We start from the raw sequence: 13,523 nt of genomic DNA on the forward strand, positions 1-13,523 counted from the left end.
TTTTACATTTACTTAGATATGTCCTATGAGCTAGCATGTGATCTATTTTGGAGAATGACCCATGTGCAGCTGAAAAGAATGTGTATACTGATTTTGTGGGGTGGAACACTCTGTAAACATCTATTAGGTCCATTTGTTCAATAGCTATGTTTAGTTCTAGAATTTCATTGTTAATTTTTTTCCTAGTTGATCTGTCTATTTGTGATAGAGGGATGTTGAAGTCCCCCACTACAATTGTATTAGTGCTTATTTGGTTTTTCATGTCCATTAATATTCATTTTGTATAGTTGGAGGCATTTGTATTTGGTGCATATATATTTAGGACTGTCATCTCTTCCTCTTTGATTGTTCCTTTCACAAGGATGTAGTGACCATTTTTGTCTCTCTTAATTAGTTTTGGTTTGAAATCTACTTTGTCTGCAAATAAGATTGCTACACCTGCTTTTTTCTGGGTTCCTGTTGCGTGGAAAACTGTTTTCCATCCTTTTACTTTCAGTCTATGGATTTCCTTTTGAGTTAGGTGGGTTTCTTGTATACAGCACAGTGTTTAATTTTGCTTCTTAATCCATTCTGCCAGTCTATTTCTTTTGATTGGTGAATTGAGGCCATTAACATTGATAGTTATAATTGAGAGATATTGACTCATCCTTGCCATGATGTTTTACTCTTGTTGGCTCTTTTCTTGTTTTCCCCCCTTTCACTTTAGTGTCTTACCTTGCTTGGTGCCTTCTCTCTGCTGGGCCTCATGGAGTTGTGACCTTCATTGTCTTTTTCTAGGATATTGCTTAAAATTGTTTGGAGTGCTGGTATGGTGTTCATGAAATTTCTCAGGTGTTCTTTGTCATGGAAGTATCTAATTTCCCCATCGATTTTGAAAGATAATTTTGCCGGATCCAACAGTCTATGTTGGAAGTTTTTTTCTTTTAAGGCTTGAAATACTTTATTCCAGGCTCTCCTTGATTTGAGGGTTTGTGTTGAGAAATCTGCCATGATTCTGATGGGTTTTTCTTTGTAGGTAATTTGTTTCTTTTCTCTAACTGCCTGTAGAATTTTGTTGTTCTGTTGGGTTTCTGGAATCTGGACTATTATATATCTAGGTGTAGTTTTTTTTTTTTATCGTGGCTAATTGGAGTTCTATATGCCTCACTTATCTGTAGGTCCAATTCTCTACCTCTGTCTGGGAAGTTTTCTACTATTATTTGTGTGAACAGATTTTTATGTCTGTTGCACTTTCTCCTGTTTTTTCATGGACTCCTATGAGTCTTATGTTATTCTTCTTTGCATCATCTAGCAGCTGTTAGATTGATTTCTCATGGTCCCTTCCTATCTTTAAGAAATCTCTGTTTTCATGGTCTTTAACTGCAAACCTGTCTTCTATGTTTGATATTCTGCCTTCAGATTCTCTTAGTCTGCTCTGTATGCTTTCAATGGAGTTTTTAATCTCCTGAATATCTGTTTGAATCTGTTTCATGGATTCCAGTTCTTTCTTATGTTGAGCGATCATGTTTTCCATTTCTTTCTTATGCTGGCCATTCATGGCTACCAGCATGTTTCTGATCTCATCTATTTTCTTATCTCTTTCTGCTCTAGAGCTTCTAATCATGTCTTTCATTCTGCTCACCATGTCTGTATTTACCTGAGTGATTATTTCTGTTTTGAAATTTTCTAGAGCCTCATGCATCTGCTTTGTTACTTCCTGTGCTATCAGTTCAGGGTGTCCAAGTGGTTGCTTATTCGAGTTTTCCACCTCATTTCCCCCAGAATTTCCTTTGTGTGGCATGGAAGCCTGCGTTTGTGCCTTGCTTAAGTGTCTTCTCATTTTTGTTTTTGGTACTGTCCTTGATTTAATTCCTGGGTTGATATTTCAAGATTGTTTATTGTAGGTATCTTTGTTGCTTGTGTTTAAAACCCTTGTGGAATGATTGCTTTTCAGATGTGTTCTATATATGGCTTGTGTCTGGGTTTTGAGACTCTAATGACTCTGAAGCTATTATATTTTTCTTATACCAGGAAGGAAAACTAATTAGTTCAATCACAACATGTTAGCCCAAATGATACAGTCAGCATACCATAGCATCAAGCACAGTTTAGTAAATGACAATTTGTGGTAGTTATTAATCTATCACATTTAACTATGTGAGTTAAATTAAAACCAAGGACCAACCCAGTGTAAATTTATAATGAATAAACTCTTCAATATAGCATCTTTCCCCTTTGGGGTAGGGAGCTAAAAGGAGTTGGGGAGGGAGGGACAGGTAGAAAGAACAGGTAAGATTAGCAGTGAGGTCAGAAGACACAGAAAGATCACACAAACTCCAAGAAGTTGTTAAAGGCAAGAGAGAAAGACAGAATGAAAGAACAAAGATGTGAATAGAACCTCTTAACAGCAACAGGGAGGCTAGATACCAAATTTACTTTCCTTTAAAGCTCATGATAATCAAGAGAAGGAAAAAGAGAAAAAAAAGAACATTAAGGGAGAAATCCAAATTCAGTGCAGAAAGGAACAAATGGGGAGATGAGGGGCAATGTGGGACAGTGAGAGACTGAGAGAGAGAAAGAAAAGACAAAAGAAAGAAAAGAAAGAAAAGTAAATCTTTGAAGAGTAGAAAAAAAAAGTAAAAATTAAGAATTAAAAATAAGAAAAAAAAATTTTTTTTCTTTTTTGCAAATAGCGATAGAGATTATGGGCCTCCTTCAGGGTATGTCTCTGTTTTCACAGTAGGCAACATAGGAATCCCTGCGCATACACAAGTTAATGAGTCTCAGCAAGCCAGCACCAGACCAAGTACAGTGGTCTGATGTGCCTTTATTGTAGAGGTTCTCTTTACTTTTCTCCTGAGCTTCAGTTTTCTTCCAGAAGCCTGAGAAGCCCTCTTTCTCTTACTAATTTCTGCTCTATATTGTGGTGCTTAGGACAAGGGTCTTTATAATCTCCCATGCCTCTGTAGTGTGGGACCAGGTAGCAGCAAATCCAGAGGGTAGGCAGTGTGGGGGGAGGGGACTGAACCATTTTTTTTCATGTTTTTGATCCACTAATGCCTAGTAGTTTTGGATACACCACTTCTTCTCTGACAGTTGTTTTCCAATCAGATCAGTGATCCACATATCAGTTTCTCTAGAAGGATCCACACAGACACATCCAGAAGTATGCTTTACCAGGCTCATGACATTTCTCCATCAAGTCATGCTGATGACAAGATAAACAATCCCAAAAGCAAAAAAAAGTTTAAAAATTAAAATAAGTTATTAGTACATATTTGTTTTATACTCTGTTTACATTCATCTTTGGTGGAGGTTTACATATATATATATATATATATATATAAAACATCTGCATTGTTTTTACTTGCCCTTACCAAGTCCTCTCTACGTTTTCCATCCAATTCTTACTCATTTTCCAAATATGTGTCTCATTTCCTCTTACATATCATTTCTTTTTCTCAGAAAATCATAAGGTAAACAAAATATCTTCTACAGTAAAGTCAGTTACCTTCAAATAGAATCATCCTAAATATGCATGAGAGAGAAGCCATGCCCAAGGTTTCATGGCAAAGACAATATCTGAAGATACAAGATGACTCCTGATTCCTTCTTCTCTTATCCATGGGCACTGACTCCAACCAGACTTGAAGAATCACGTCTTAGCATAGATGGCAAATGCAGAAGAAGCAGAAGAGCTATCTTAACAGCATGATGGTACAAAATGAGAGCATACCGGTAGTGGTTCTCCAGTGAGTATGGGATGCACCCATACTTATAGGAACAAACTGTTTTTTTGATTGATGTGGGCTAGGCCAAGCAGGTTTTCAGCCTTTGTTTCTAAGAAGGGGCCAGGTTCAGTTCAGTATTTCTTAAGCATGCTCTAAGTGTAGCATTTTTATAAAGTATACAGTAGAATACACTTTTTCAAGCACACAGTACATGATACACATGTGACAATCTTAACATCCTCAGCCATATATAAATGTGATGATTTTACAATGATAGCCATCCATGTTTTGCCCTAGGCTTTTGTTTTTGTCTCCCTTAATTCTACAGTGGTGATACAGGTGAGGTACAGAGACATTTTCAAAGGTTAAGCAGAACATGTGTGTCTAAGTTACTATTCTCATTGCTGAGACAAAATATCCATCATCCAAAGTTAAAGGACAAAATGTTTATTTTGGCTTAGTTTAGAGTTGAGTCCATTGTTGGCTGGCTCCAAGCCAAATTGGTATGGCATAGGGGTATCACAAGGTAGAAACAGTCCTTGAAAGGAAGAAAGCAGCAAAGCACTGAAGCAGCAGTAGCCAGAACCAAGCCTACTTGCCCTTTGGATGGTGCCATCCACACCCAGAGTGAAACACCCTAGATCACAAACCATAAATCCAGCCACCTATGATAAAGTTAAAGTATAATCACATGAGGCTTTGCGGGTACATCTAGACACAAGCAATGAAAGTGTGCATTCAAGGCAGACAGCACCAGGAGAAAAGTATCACCTGGGAAGCATAGAGAAGTCCTGAGGCTGAGAGAACAGGTGACAGTTCATGTTTGCTTAGTAGTTTTACAAACTAGTTTGATCACACATGAATAATTGTAGACTTATTTTTTTCTCAAAGTTGTATGTATTTGTCAGGTTTTACATACATATAAAGTGTCTTAGAATTTTCCTTTTCTACTTTATCTATTAACAGTATGAATCAAGCACTCTCAAAAAGTCATTTTCAAAGATTTGTATTCAACATTCTTCTTTTAACTCATCAGTGTTGTGATGTAGAACAACTCATCAGCATCGTGAGTGTCTTGTCCTTGAAGCTCTTGCATGTGATGAGCTTGGTTCATCTTGTTGCCTGGAATTCATTAAGGAGTACTTGACTCTCCATCCCTGGAAAAAAATACCTTTGTGAGGTTTGTCATGAATCCTGAAGATGTTAAAAATGGAATAGAAATGTGGAGCATAAAAAATTAAATACAGGGAAATCACTGCAGTATGGAACTTAATTTCTAAGAATGGAAAGAGGAAGAACAATGGGGCCACATAACTAGGATGCTAGTATGTATACATATTGGTAGCAAATGGAAGTGTAAGGAAGTAGAATCATCTGATCAATACTCACATGAACTCTGATTTGGAACCTAACTTTACAAAACAAAATAAAGCAAATATATGTTTGAGCCTGGCATGATGTTGCACATTTGTTATTCTGGCACTAAGCAGGCTGAGCCAGAAAGATCACCATAAATATGAGGCCAGGCTTGGCTACCTAGTGAACTAAATGTCGGCCTGAACGCCTGAAGTATAAACTGACACTTTCTTTCAAGGAAACTGACAGACAAATATATGTGGCCTCAATATGATTAGTAAAGGGTGTTAAGGTTGAATTTTAGGGCCATTTATATTGTCTACATGGTGTCCATAATAGATAACTGTTCAAAAGGGAAAACTATAAGGAGGTAAGCATTTTCAATATCAGAATAAACTCCAGAAACTGAGATGGGAAGCTGACCCTGGAAAGCGAAGGACTGCTCAGTAGGTGCACAAGGTCATGTGGGGACAGGACAGTTAACACGGATGGCCTCCTTCTCTTCCCCAGTGATTAGAAACATCTCTGTGAAGTAAGCAGAGGACACACATCCTTGTTTCCAGGTTCTGCTGGATTTGGATTGGATGGGACTTGAATCAAAGGATGTCTTAGACCAGGAGAAAGGTGGCCCTTTCCTGAGAAGAATAATGACAAGGAAGCAGGCTCTTAAGCAACACGGATCACACCAGAGGAGAGAGATCAGGCAGATAGAAAAGGATCTGTGCTCATATTAGTCCTGAAGAAGGCTCATAGAGCTCATATGGGAGGGAAGACAGGGTGGGTCACAAGAAGGGAAAAAGGACTGGAGGAAGCTGATCTGGGATCAGGAAAATGGGGTCATCATTGCCCTGCTTCCACCATTCCTCTGAAATAAACTTCCCAGTTATCATGGATTTAAATGCAACTTGAGTTCAGGAGAAGAGATTCCTCTCAGTAGCACAAAAGGACCAGAAATGTCCTGACCTCAATCTCCCCTTCATCTATAAAGAGGGCACCCTACATGCAACTATTTCCAACTCTAGATTCAAATTCCCCTCTTGGAGTGTAGGAGCTCACAGGTCCATCCCAGACTCCATCATCAGAGATCTCTGGAGAAGGCAAAGGTGTGGTGCAGAAGATGAGACTGCTGGTTCTCCTTTGCCTGGTGACAGGGCCCCATGGTGAATGTGATCAATGTCAGAAATGGGTCCAATGGGAGCTTACTAAAGCAGGTGACTGATAGGAAGGTTTTTCCTTGCTTCCAGGTGTCCTATCTCAGGTTCAGCTGCAAGAGTCAGGCCCCGGCCTAGTGAAGCTCTCACAGACCCTATCCCTCACCAGCATGGTCTCTGGATTCTCTATTGCTACTAGTGGTTATGCATGCAGCTGGTTCCATTGGCCCCAAGAAAGAGCCTGGAATGAATGGCATTTATAAATTCTGTTGGCACTGCTTACAGCCTGTCCCTGAAGAGCCACATTTCCATCTCCAGAGACATGGCCAAGAATCAGTTCTCTCTGAAGCTGAACTCTGTCACCTCAGCCATGTATTACTGTACAACAGACACAGTGCTTTGATATGAGTGTGAGCCCAGACATAATCTGCCCTGCACAGAATCTCAGGACCAGAAGGCTGTGCTCAGCATACATTGGTGTAGAGAACCAACTTTGCAGCAGCTGTGGAGGGAAGCCAGGGGGGTTTTCTCTCCAGGTTATTATCATCTCTATCAGTAGCACAGGCACAAAGATTTCATGGATCTTTTATTTCTGGGATCCTACTATATTTTTTTCATGGAATGTGGCTTTTATTTTTTCCCATCTATTTCATTATGGATTGCACAATCAATTTCTCAATGAAACCATTGATCACAACTCAAATGATCACGTGGTCTTATTTGTTCTTAGGTGTAGAAAAATTTTACTATGAACATTATTTTTCTGTTGAGTACAAATTGGCCCTCCATCCTCAGATTCACCTACAAAGCATCTAATCCTGAAGGGCACTTCCCAGTCCTTCATGCAAAGATTTTTGCTCCAAATGGCTGGACATCATTCTATATGTTGATCAGAGTGTTCCCTTGTTACTGGAGCTGTTCAGTTCCCCATCCCTGAGGATGTACTGCAATCCCTTGGACAGCTTTGGTTGATTCCACTGTGCAGCGGCCACTCTAGGCATTTCCTTCATATAGACCATCAATACTATCACTCATCTTACACATACAGGTCATTGGCTAAGCAAGTATTTATCTGGACCTAGAGATTCTAGTGCTGAGTCTCTGATAGTCTGATGGAATATCTGAAATATCCTGTCTATTTGTACTGCAAAGTGAAATTGCTCTATTTACATTACCTTCAATAAAATTTAGACATCTACAAAAGCTGCTTTCAATGTGACTATAGGCATGTTCTTCTAACATTTTCTCACTGTCACTTGACCTGGGGATGGGAGTTATCTGAACATAGATTCATGCAAGAACAAGATGCCCATAGAAGACTCACATAGAAGGTAAATGTTGCCCAGATAAAAATTTGGATGTCAGATTATTCTGTGCTCTCCTGAGTTCCTGAGGACAAGGCAGGTCCAAGGCTGGACTCTGAATACCACTTGAGGTTAAATGATTGAGATTCCTGGGTCTTAGGAACCTGAAGTGCTGGGAAAATTTGTTGAGAAGATTCCCTAAAAGTCTAAGAACAAAATATAGTTCGCAGCGCCTCCTGCTGCACAAGCACAAGGACCCGAGTTTGATCCCCAGTACCAAATATATATGTGTGTGTGTATATATATATATATATATATATATATATATATATTCCACAAGAAACTCCACCATGATTTACTTCCTCTAGTGTATCAAGTAACAGCATGGTAAAGCAGGAAATTTAATATTTTCACAAAACATAATCTTGTACTTAACACACAACTTAGTAACTTATCTCCTGAGTATTTGCTATAGCAGAGTAAAATTTGATGTTCACTCAGGGATCCTGCAACATGGATAATATAATGTGTATTTCAAAAACTAGAAACAGTGCAAATGTCTTTCAAGGTGGACCAGGTTTACTAACAAGAAAATATCCACAAACTGACTACTATTTTCCCATAAAAACACAGTATTTATTCCTGCATCTAGGTGAAATTCCAGACTTAATTCTGGGTGTGGATGCACCTTACAGGTATCACAGCCAACAGCCTGGGACCCACAGATGTACTAGGTGACAAGGTCTGACTGGTCTCTTGCTGGACAAGCTTTGTGACTAAGAGACTCAATGTCACGCTACATCCACCAGCACCCTGATTTGTGACCTGCTACACTGCATGATTCAATCTCATGATATCTGTTCTCACACCCAACCCACCTGGTGCTGTTTCATCCCTGTGGCTCTGTGAAATCCAGCACCTGGCAGGTCACTCCATGTCTGTGAGGATCCTATCTGCTGCCACCTGCACTTCAGCATGCACTCCATGGGAGTGCTTTGGGTGTGGGTTTCTCACTGTCTTGTGCATGGAGTTCATTCCTCTCAGCACAGACTCCAGAGGCTACCTCAGTGCCTTCCTCCATCTCCTCATCACCTCTGGGAAACTCTCTGAGCCAGGGTTCTACAGGTGCAGGAGGAGATAAAGGTGCCCTCATGCTCCCTCAGGATTGGTTTCCTATTGCTCTGGAGAGGGGTTGGCAGTAGCCTCCTCTGCTCAGTTTTTCTCTCACTAATTCCTTGATTCCCTGTCTTCTGAGAAAGGGCCAGGAACCAGGTTCCCCACAAAACCTGCTGCTACTGCAGATCCCAGCTTAGTCCAGGTGTGAAGCTGCATAGAAGCCTTTGCTCTCTGAAACAAATGCTCAGTATTTGACTTAGCACTTATGATCAGGCCCCCAGGGCTGATATCTTGACTGCTGAGTTGAGGTCACTGAGAGAAACCAGGTTAGAAACAGCTGTTTGCTTGGCTGCTTGATCTGAACAAATTAAAGTTGCTCTTCTTGAAAGAGATCAAGTACAATTTGATTTCCCATTCAAGGTGAGTTGGCTTTTCTTGCACTGTGTCCTTGAATTCTTTGCATACATAATTAAAGACAGTGTTCAGCAGTTTAATGGAAAGTGGGTTCCCAGAGCCCCACCCACTGTCATATGAGAGTGGGGCTTGTGTCTTCCCTGTGGAAGGAACATCTGCATCATACAAAGGACTAGTGCTCAACTCTCCACTTTCTCCATCTGGGGCAAACATCCTGGCCTATGTGAACCAGTTAGTCTTTCTGTTTCCATGAGATCAGCTATTGAATGTTCCCCATAGGAGTGACTTCCTGCAGTATCTGCCTTTCTGTCCTTTTTTTGTCTCTGAACTTTAAAATTGCTAGTGTATCTGTCTCCTTTCTGTGACTATAATAAATCCTTGAGAGAGTAGACTTAAAAAGAGAAATGAATCATTTTGTCTCAAAGTTTTATAGCTTCAAATCCATCATCAGAAGTTCCCATGGCTTTTTGGCCTGTCCTGAGTGTAATGGACAATAGTGACCATGTATATCCCATGCACAAAAAAACTTTCCTAATTTCCAGTAATGACAAAAGGGAGAAAACCCAGGCTCTGACAGTCCCCTGCAGATGTGTGCTCTGGTGACCTAGAGATATTCCACCAGGCCCATCTTCTGATATTCTGCTATCTTTGAATGCTCCATGGAATATGGGCCAAGGACTTAATACATAGCCTTTTCATAGGTGCTCATTCAGACTATAGCTCCAAGTCTATCTATACTGCTTCAAATGACAGAATTTTAAGCATATTTTGGTTGAAAACTCCATGACGATTTTATGATCCATTCATTCCTTAGAGGATACACTGGTTGATTTCACATCTTAGATAATATATATGATGCAATGAACATGTATGTGTTACAATAAACTTGATAGTGAAGGCTTATTTTGATATAAAAATTTAAGAATCTTTGAATATACCCTAACCAGAGGATTTATGGATTTTATGGAAGATCTGTACTTTAATATTTAGAAAATGTTTAGAAACTTCATACCACATTCTACAGGGGCTGAACTAATTTACCTATCTCCAAGAAGTGTAATGCCTTCCTCTTTCTACACAACCTCACCAGTGACCATCATTGTTTTATCTTTTGTCATGTGCCCATTTAAAATGAGGTAGCAGTGAATGATATTTCATTTTTGTTTCCATTTGCATTTCTAAAATTGTCACATTGACAATTTCTCAGAGCCATTTTGTCCATTTGTACTCCTTTTAGATCAATATTTTTAAGATTTCTTGTCACTTATAAACAAATTATTATCATTATGATTATTACTATCCTTTTGCTTTAAAGTTTTATTGACTTCATTATGCATTGTTTATATGACTATATTGTTACCCAATATTGTACCACATCATTCGGTGATGTCTTTACTTTCTGTTGATCATTTCCTTTGTGCAGAACATGTCTTTCTACTTCACTGTAATTCCATTTTTCTATATTCACTATTGTTCACTGTGCTTTTACATTCTAATCAGGAAAATATTTTCCTAGATCTAGGCTATACAGAATTTAATATATATTTTCATTGATTTTTAAAATTTCATCTTTCACATTTATGTGTTTCATTTTTTGTGTAAATTTGCAGATGGTGAGGGACAGGTTTTTAATCTCATGTTTCACCATGTGACCACTATTTTCCCTAGCACCATTTACTGAAGAGAACACAAAAGGCCAAGTATGTGCTCCTGCTGCTTCTGTTGAAAATAATAACATCACATGGTAGGGTTTCTTTCTCATTTTTTATTCTATTATATTGTTTTACCTGTCAATTTTTACCAGCATCATGCTGTATTGGATACAGTATCTATATCTAATTATATCTGTCTATGTCACATACTACATTTATGTATTCTGATGCCATCTGCATTGTTCTTTTTATACAAGATAATCTTGTACAGTGTGAGCCCAGACACAAACTTCCCTGCAGGGTTGCTCAGGACCTCCAGGAGGTGATCAGGACACATTGAGCAGAATCATCACAGGACCAAGTTCAGAGAGAAGTCCAGGGCTCTCTCCTGCCATGCTTGGGCTTAGTCTCTAAAATATTCTCCCTGAATCATATTTTCTGTCATGATCCCAGGCCTATCACTGTACTCTCTGTGCAGAATCATATTCTTGTAAAACGCTGACACAGTCTTTTTTTCACTACATGTGCTGTCCCTGATGTGGCAGAAAGGACTCTGCCCTGTTCTCCAGAATCAGGTCCTGAGGAAGCTCACAGAAATCTGGTGCTCACAATTTAGACCTCAATGGATTTCCTGATTGAGACAGTTTGAGATTCAGGTTAGAAAAAATGTATAATTTGGGTCCTGGGTCAGTGACCAATAAAGCTACAAAGGCTTCAAAGCCCTCTCTTTCTCTGATCATCAGGCTCAGGAGTGCTGTAGGAATCTCTTGCTGCAGATTCATGGTTTTGAGCCCAGGTTTTATTCTCCTTCATCTCCTTTATTTCACCTTCTAAATCCCAGAAGTAATTCAGTTATATGGAACTTATTTGTGGTGAAGCCTGTGATTACTGAACCATCCTGGAGAGACTTGGTGAGTACCACTGTCACCATGCTGGTGACACACCCAGTGTCTCCTGTGCAGTCTCTTATTTTTTAAAAGAATGATGACTTTAACAGTCAAGTGATTGAGACTAAGCTGTCCCAATGTAATGTTGATTTGGATGAAATCTTGCTCAGCTGAACCAGCCATGTAGTACCCTCAAGGTCCTGTGGCTTAGGGGAGACGTGTAGATGGAATGCCACAGTGTGCTGAGGACTCTCAGAATGGTGTGCAGGTCTTCCTGAGCTGTGACCTTCTGCCTACAGCATGACAACTCACACAGTGCAATTAACTCCCTGAAGCACAAATTCCTGCCACTCTCCTGGAGTCTCCTGGTTCACTGTCAATGACTGTTCTCTCAAATGTTTACCTCCTTTTTTAAAAGGAAAAATAATTCTTCCAATTTGCCATCATATTCAGTATTATCAGAAAGGATCATGAGCATTGGTTCTCCAGGCCTCTGCAGATTTAAGAGCCACACACATGATGGAGGGAAACCTACTCTAATTGGAGTTCCTGGCTGAAGCATAAATCTCACCATAAGCAACCCCCACACTGACCCTTCAGTGACCTGCAGAGAGCGCCCCCCACTGGGCACACACATTCATCACAGTCCTGTACTCTAGGACACAGCCTGCTCTCTGGGACCAGGAGATGTCTCAGAATCAACTCCAGGCCTGGACATTTAGCATATATAATTTTCTGGTTTGTTTTAGATTTTTTTATATAACTATGAATTTCAAACCTAAGGTTGAAGGTGGCGAAGTCTTAGTCATATAGTTTGTCATTTTCCACTTTGTGTTGATGCTATTATTATTATTGATTGTACTACTTTAGCTCAGGTGACAGAGTTGTTGTGATCAATTGGTCTTGTTTGTAGCCCAATATTAGATTGTTTGGGGGTCAGAAACAATACCAAAGTCCAGTACTATTGAACAGGGCACTACCGCCTTCAGGGTGAGAGTTTTAGTCAGTAATAAACTGAAGAGGTAGGATACTGGGACAGACTCAAAAGTCTAAAGCCAGCTATGCTTAGAAGACATCTCTGAAAAGTAGTCACTAAATAAAGAGGACTTGTTACTACTAGTGAAACTACCTATCATAAGCAATTTACAATACTCAATACAGAAAAAGAATTTAAAAAAAAAGAAAAATGAGAAAACATATTAGCAAAATTCACCGAAAATCCTAACTCCCCCCAAACAAACCCAGGGGTCATCAAGGTTAAGAAATCCAAAGCTACCCAGCTGAAATTTCCTAAATGGTAGAACCAGAAGCAACAAAGCATATGAATATGTCTCTTGACCAAGTCAAACAAGAAATAATTGCACAGGTAATTAAAGACATGATAAAGAAAATGAATGAAATAATGAGTAAATCTAGATTAGAGAGAAATTTAAAAAAATGTAGAGAAGTTTAGGAAAGACATGGAAACCATGAATGTCAAACAAAGAAAAGAAATAGATTCCATAAAATAGAATCAAACAGAAACATGGAAGATTCAAAAATTGTATTAAATGCACATCCAACAGGTTCAATCAATGTAAAGACAGATAATCAGATAGAATATCAGAACTCAAGACAGGGATGTAACTGGCAATCACGAAATGAAAGATTTCTTTTATTTTTTGTATTAAATTATTTTATTGGTACATTGTAGGTATACAGCACAATTACATTTCTCATTGGGGATTGTACCTTTACATAATGCATCTTGGTTCTTATTTTTTCCCCATTCCTAGCCCTCCCTTCACCCCCTCCATCCTTCCCTATTTACAAAGACTTTATTTCCATTTTTTCCATTTCTCAGCATTTTTCCTTTCCCTTCTTTCCTTTCCCCTGCCCCTCCCACTACCCCTACCCCTTTGGACCTTTTCTTCCTATTTTACATTATCGATTA

Source organism: Heterocephalus glaber, unplaced genomic scaffold (genome assembly GCF_053883595.1).
Source record: "Heterocephalus glaber isolate CG9 unplaced genomic scaffold, H.glaber_assembly_v1.0 deba00001725, whole genome shotgun sequence".
NCBI lineage: Eukaryota > Metazoa > Chordata > Mammalia > Rodentia > Bathyergidae > Heterocephalus > Heterocephalus glaber.